Source organism: Pseudonaja textilis, chromosome 14 (assembly GCF_049901715.1).
Source record: "Pseudonaja textilis isolate UNSWEBS1 chromosome 14, rPseTex1.2, whole genome shotgun sequence".
Lineage (NCBI taxonomy): Eukaryota > Metazoa > Chordata > Lepidosauria > Squamata > Elapidae > Pseudonaja > Pseudonaja textilis.
Genome location: NC_142003.1, coordinates 11,133,258 through 11,140,298, shown reverse-complemented (window position 1 = coordinate 11,140,298; position 7,041 = coordinate 11,133,258).

The following is a 7,041-nucleotide window of genomic DNA, read 5'->3' as shown; positions in this document are numbered from 1 at the left end:
GACTGCCCTTAAAACCAGTTACTGAATCAACGGAGGGAAAGCAGCTGAGTCAACTGGATCAAATCAAACGGCTGTGATTTTTCCAACTCAGACTGATCATTTTGAATACAGGTGATTAAATGGAGCTATCAAATCCACGCTTCAAGATAAGATTGCAGCTGCTTCGCACACCCCTCAGAGACAAATCTGAAGTTTTGCAGCCAGGAAGGAAATTTCCCATCAGTCGCCGCATGATTTGATGTGAAAGGAACATGAAAACTTGTGGTAATTTATATCACATTAAGCTAATTAAATAATTCCTCTTCAGCAATCAATTTCCTATCTTAACATACCATGGGTTGGGTTAAGTCTAGATGACACCAATTGTCAGTCCAAGCAATGGTACCCAGAGAAAAGCATGGGACTTAAAGAAAGACAAGATGGCAGTTATGTAGGTCCAATGGTAGTTGTGCAGTCCAAACTCCATCCCACTTACGCACAGTGCGATGTCGGTGCACCTACAAAAGGGCACAATGCTTCAATTACATGGTCTTATCCAAGGGTCCCCAATCCCAGGCCACAGCCAATGGGAACTGGGTCTCACCTATGTGCAAAGCTGCATTTCCACAAATGGTGCACATGCAAAACCTCCATCACTGCTGCTACCACCACCAGTCCACAAAGCTGCAAAGGTTGGGGACCATGGTCTTAAATACCATGTGACTTTCCTTCCCATGGGAACAGAAGTTGTCCCTGCTGAGACTTGGAGGTGGCGATTGATAACCCCAGGCAACGTTGATTTATTTCTATTGGGGAATGTGACTGTTGGAGGGTTGTTTCTAAATTGCAATATTATGTGGTATAACTCCAGTTTGTGTCAATCTGGAATTCCAACAGACTTTCCCAATTTGGTGCTTACCTAAATAAATTTGTTTTTGGAAGATAGACTTTGCTTATTTCTTTTTGAATGGGTTTCATCACTTGGAAACCTGACATCCTATCCTATTCTATATTCCAATATTCCAATATTCTAGTCTAGTCTATATCCCAATATTCCAGTATTCTAGATAGTGTAGTCTATATTCCAATATTCCAATATTCTAGTCTAGTCAAGTCTATATTCCAATATTCCAGTATTCTAGATAGTGTAGTCTATATTCCAATATTCCAATATTCGACAATTCCAATATTCTACTCTACTCTAATCTCTTCTCTATTCCTAATCTAGTCTAAAAGCTAAACAAATCTTACAGGCCTGATGTCTACCTTTGGTTGAGGTAGACTTGAAAGAACTTTAAAAAAAAAAAGAATACACTGAAGGAATAATATTTAATTAGACTATACTAGGAGTAGGAAGATCTGAATACAAGTCCTCCTCAGCCAATGAAAATCACTGGGTGATTTTGGCCCAGTCATTCTTTCTCAGCCCAGCTTATCTCACAGAGAAGTTCTGAGAGAGCTTTTGACAAAAACGTGAGGAGAATCTGCCCTGTGTGCCTTGTTGAGCTCCTGAAAGAAAAGAAGAACATCAAGGATTTTTTTTTTTTTTTAGTATGTAAGTGCTGAGAATCATTTTGATTGCAGGAACATACAGGTACGTTTAATAAATGAATACGAAAGTAAAAAATAAATAAACACCAGTGCCAAGAGAAGAGTAGTGGGGACAGGAGAAGACCTCGTCTCTTGGTCATTCAAACCCATCTGCGTCCTGGACAGAAATGCTAGGTTTTGGTGGCTCTTGATAAGATCCACAAAGCTTATTTTCATATTTTCTATACCATAATGAAGATTTAATTGATTCATGTTCTCCGTCAGCTTGATTCTGGAAGAAACAAGAACAAAAGGTTCTTTTGATTGCTACTTTGATGAGGGAAAACAGCTGCATCTGTTCTATTGCCAATGTATTCCCTTTAGTTCCAAAACTGCGACTTTCTCATTTTTAATGAGTTGGAAATGAATGTTTTACTCTACTCTTTGGTGCCAATTGAACAGAAAAGGCAAGATGTGTCAGGTTTTAGCCAATCACTTCATATTGCAGTCTTAACACTCTTCCAAAACCTAAGGGGCTGCCACAAAGAAAGAGGAGGAGATCAACCAATTCTCCAGAAGCACCAGAAGGCAGGACAAGAAGCAACGGTTGGAAACTAATCAAGGAGAGAAGCAACCTGGAATTAAGGAGAAACTTCATAAAAGAGAGGACAATTAACCAGCGGAACAGCTTTGCCTTCAGAAGTTGTAGGTGCTCCATCACTGGAGGCTTTCAAGAAGAGATTGGAGAGCCATTTGTCCTGAATGATATAGGGTCTCCTGCTTGAGCAGGGGGTTGGACTAGAAGACCTTCAGGGTCCCTTTCATCTCTGTTACTCTGTTTGGATACAATGTGTTTTTAGGTTGCTCCTTTTTTTTTGTCGAGATGTCTTCTTTGAGCTCCATGCTACATCAGCTCCCACCTCAAACCTTCATCCTTGGAAATAAATCTGTAAAATGGCAAAATGAACCTGAAGTTTGGCTTTGATCCAGCGGTTCAGGGATTCAACTTTTTTTAAGCACCAGTTCTGTAGGGGTGGCTTGTTGGGCGTCCTTAGCGCACATGCAGTTTCCTACTGACCTTCTCCTGCAATCCTGCACTCTCCCTTGTCTTCAACAGCTGACGCACGGCAATCCTCTATGCTGCACGCAAAGCAGCTGAGCTTCAAAACCAAGAAATAAAGATCAGAATAGAGCCAGAGAGGCAGGAGGGGCCAACAGCTGATTGTTGGAGCGAACCGATTTGCTCACAGATTATCCTCTGAGTTACTGGTTCTGTCGAAGCAGGCCAAACCAGTAGAGCACCATCAGTGCTCTGATCCAATTGGAATGTTCTCACATAGTCTACTTTCAGGTAAACTCAGGCTTAAGGCAAAAATAATTCTCTTCCATCCAAGGATGATCTACACTGAAAAGAATCGGGGTGAACAGACAGCATCTCCCGTTGTAGGAAATCATTGTAGTACAAGATCTAACCCAGCCTACAACAGACACCAGAAGGGACACCTGCGTGACCCCTCTGATCAATGATTAACCAGGAGAGAAGCTATTTTGAGAAAGATCGATAATCCCTTGAAAAGCGACACTTATTTCTCTCTGGAAAACTTAAGCAAACATCCAAGTGAAAATTAAGTTGGTGTTTTTTTTCCCTCTCCTTCGCTAAGCAAATCGAGATAAACCCTGCGAGAGATAGCAAACAGTTTTTATTTCAACTAAGGTCAGTCCTGAACTGATATCGTGTCAGATTACACGGTGCAATTGTTGAAGGCAAGGACCTAGTTTCATCTTTGTCTTTTTTCTTTTCTTTTTTTAGAACTCGCTTTCTGAAAATATACATTCTCATGTAGCAGAATACAGTGCATTGGAGGGCGGGAGGGAGCGGGGAATCAGCAGGGGTGGGATTCAGCCGCTTCTGGCCAGTTTGAGTGAACCGAATGTTAAATTTACATCTGGTTCACAGAACCGGGAGTTGAACCGACCGGCTGACCCTACACACCTCACCCCACCCCTCCCAGAAGTCTCCACATGGCCCCACTTTGGATGCAGGTGAGCGCAGGGTCTGCCTGAAGGCTCTGGGAGGGTGAAAAATGGCCCTTCTGAAAATTCTTGAAGACCAGAAAACGGCCTGTTTTCAGCTTCCGGGGGGCCTCTAGAACCCAGGGGAGGCTCTTGTCGCCCTTCCAGAGGCCCGAGGGAAGCCTCTGGGAAGGTGAAAAATGCCCTTCCTAGAAGTTCTGGTAAGCCACACCCAGCAACTGGGTAGAGAACCAGTTGTTGGGATTTTTGAATCCCACCCCTGAGAATCAGGATAATAAAATCAGTGTTTAAATAGAGGTTTTAAAATGAACGGTGCACATTAATCCTAGAGGCAATGATTCCTAAAAGCAGACTGTGAGGACCTGGGGCATGGTACAAAGGCAACACAGCCAGAGAACCGGTATGAGTCTCTTTATTGGCACCAACTTTGCCCCCAACGTCCCATTTACTCTCCGGCCTGTAGAAAAGCTCTCCCACAAACCTGCAACAGCCTCTGGCTGCAAATGTCGTAAGCAGAATGACTGCAAACAATCCCTCCAGCAGGGCAAGATAATGAGTCCCAGAAGGGAAGAATCATGGCAATAATTCCAGCAAGACAAGATAAACACACAGAAGCACAGCAACCATTCAAACAGTCAGGAGGAATGCCAGGAATGCAGGCCACAACGCTCAACATTAGATGAACTCAGCCTTCATTCCCGACAAACACCCCTCCCAACTGCCTCTCCTTTAAACTCCCTCCCCGGGTGCACCTTGTGAAGGGAATCAAGGCCCTTTCCTCCCTCGAACAACCCACGTTGCTCTCTTCTCTGTTCCTCTGTTCCTGTGTGCCCTAGGATGAAGAGGGGATGACCCAGGGTGGGATACAAAACAAACAGAGTCACGCTCGAATTGAAAAGTGAACTGGGGATATATATATATATATTTGTTTTATTTTCCCAGAACACCTACTGAAATATGCATCGCCTACTACTGGAAGCTGCCCCAATCAATTACTTAACTAAATGTGACCATTTCTTGATTAACCTGGAGGTGAAATCTTACAGTCCTGAGAAAATGTAATCTGTTTTCCATCTCCAGAAATGAACTCCTCTCAGTCCCCTTGGACAGGCGAGGAGAAATCTTTTCCAGGTTTGCATTCTCTCATGCTCGTGGTCACTTTTCATCAATTCGTTCTCTCTTTCTCTCTCTTTTCCTCTCTCTCTTCCCCCTCTCTTTCTCTCTCTTTTCCTCTCTCTCTTCCCCCTCTCTCTCCCTCTCTTTCTCTCTTTCCCTCTCTCTTTCCCCCTTTCTTTCTCTCTCTTTTCCTCTCTCTCTTCCCCCCCTCTCTCCCTCTCTTTCTCTCTTTCCCTCTCTCTTTCCCCCTCTCTTTCTCTCTCTTTCTCTCTCTCTTCCCCTCTCTCTCCTTCTCTTTCTCTCTTTCCTTCTCTCTTTCCCCCTCTCTTTCTCTCTCTTTTTCTCTCTCTTCCCCCTCTCTCTCCCTCTCTTTTTCTCTTTCCCTCTCTCTTTCCCCCTCTCTTTCTCTCTCTTTTCCTCTCTCTCTCTTCCCCCTCTCTCCCTCTCTTTCTCTCTTTCCCTCTCTCTTTCCCCCTCTCTTTCTCTTTCTCTCTCCCTCTCCCCCCCACTCTGCTTGTTAAAACTTTTAAGTTTCCAGAAGAAAATCAGGAAGCCTTATGCATCTGTCAGCATCGCTAATTCCGTCAAAGATTTCTCATTATTCATTGTTGGCAGTTTAATTTTCTTCTCTCGCCTTCTCTAGAACAAGTCCCAGTTTTAATTACTGAGCTTCCCAGCTTCCAAATGTAGCGGATTCCTTTATAACACACACACACCCCAAAAGGGGTCACCTGGCATTCATCTAGGTTAGCCAGTTATTGACAAACCAGGTTGGCTAATTATAAAGCAATGAGAATTAAAGCCGGAAGCTCAGTTGCCGAAGTTACCAGATTTTTTGCGCTGCAAAAAAAAAAAAAAAGTGGATGTTCTTAAATCCTCCAAGCATTTTCAACTTTGAATGTAATTATTTTTGTTTCTATTTTAGCATAGACATGCACAATGATAGTTCCCCATAAAGCAGTGCATTTTTGAGATTCAGGGTTGTTTTTTTTCTCCTTCCAAATAAAGACACACACATTTCAAGAACCACATATCTACATTTAGAGAAGGGTAAATACCAGAGGTGGTAATCAGCAGGTTCTGACCAGTTCTGGAGAACTGGTAGCGGAAATTTTGACTAATTTGGAGAACCTGCAAATATCACCTCTGACTGGAGATTTTATAGTATCCTTCCCCTGCCATACCCATCAAGCCACGCCCACAGTACGAGTAGTAAAAACATTTGAATCCAACCACTGGTAAATGACATTGAGTTTCATTGGGTGCCTTGACTCAAGATGCATTTGCCTTAAATGCAAGACGCAAACGTTTGTTCCCTCTTCATACAGGTGACTGGGAATAACCATGGATAGCAGGCCAGGTATAATAGCCCAATAATAGCAATAGCACTTAAGACTTATATACCGCTTCACTGTGCTTTGCAGCCCTAAGTGGTTTCCAGATTCAGCCTGTTGCCTCCAATAATCTGGGTCCACATTTGACCGACCTCAGAAGAATGGAAGGCTGAGTCAACCTTGAGCCAGTGAGACTTGAACTGCCCAATTGCAGAATTAGCCTGCAATACTCCATTCTAACCACTGTGCTACCATGGCTCTAGGAGTGCCATAAATAAAGATGTTAGATTTTAAGGTGCTGCCGATAACTTAATCATTTTTGTCTAAGATGGTCTACAACAACTGCAATTTATATATGAATTATGAGGGAGCTGGATGTCCTCTAAATACAAAACATAAATACACTAGTAAGTTGTAAGCTGACCAGAGTTGTTATTACTATTGTTATCAGTAGCAGTAATTTATATTTATTATAGCCATCCACTCCTATAGTTGAATATTTTTATAAGAACTTTCCTATTTAAAATAGTTTTTTTTAAAGAGAAATTGCTTAAATAATAAGATGTGCATTCAAAAAAAAATGGGAAGGGAAGGGAAGGAAAGGGAAGGAAAGGAAGAAGAGATTAAGAGAAGGGAAGGAAAGGAAAAAGGAAAGGAAAGGAAAGGAAAGGAAAGGAAAGGAAAGGAAAGGAAAGGAAAGGAAAGGAAAGGAAAGGAAAGGAAAGGAAAGGAAAGGAAAGGAAGAAGATATGAAGAGAAGGGAATTTAGAAAATATTTTTGTATGTATAATTGCCCTGCTGGCAATTATACATACAATTCTAATCAAATCACTCTTTCCATTTTTTTAAATTATGATTATGATTAGAAAGATTACTGTCCAAAGAATCAGAGCTACTTTTTGGCTTAATTCCATCACCAGCACCTCAAATAATTAATCACCAAATGGTTGTATCCCAAACATTCAGCATCAACAAATATGATTTTCCTTCCTCTTTTTATTCCTAATTGCTCCAATCTTTTAAAATCTTAAAAGACAGATATATTAAA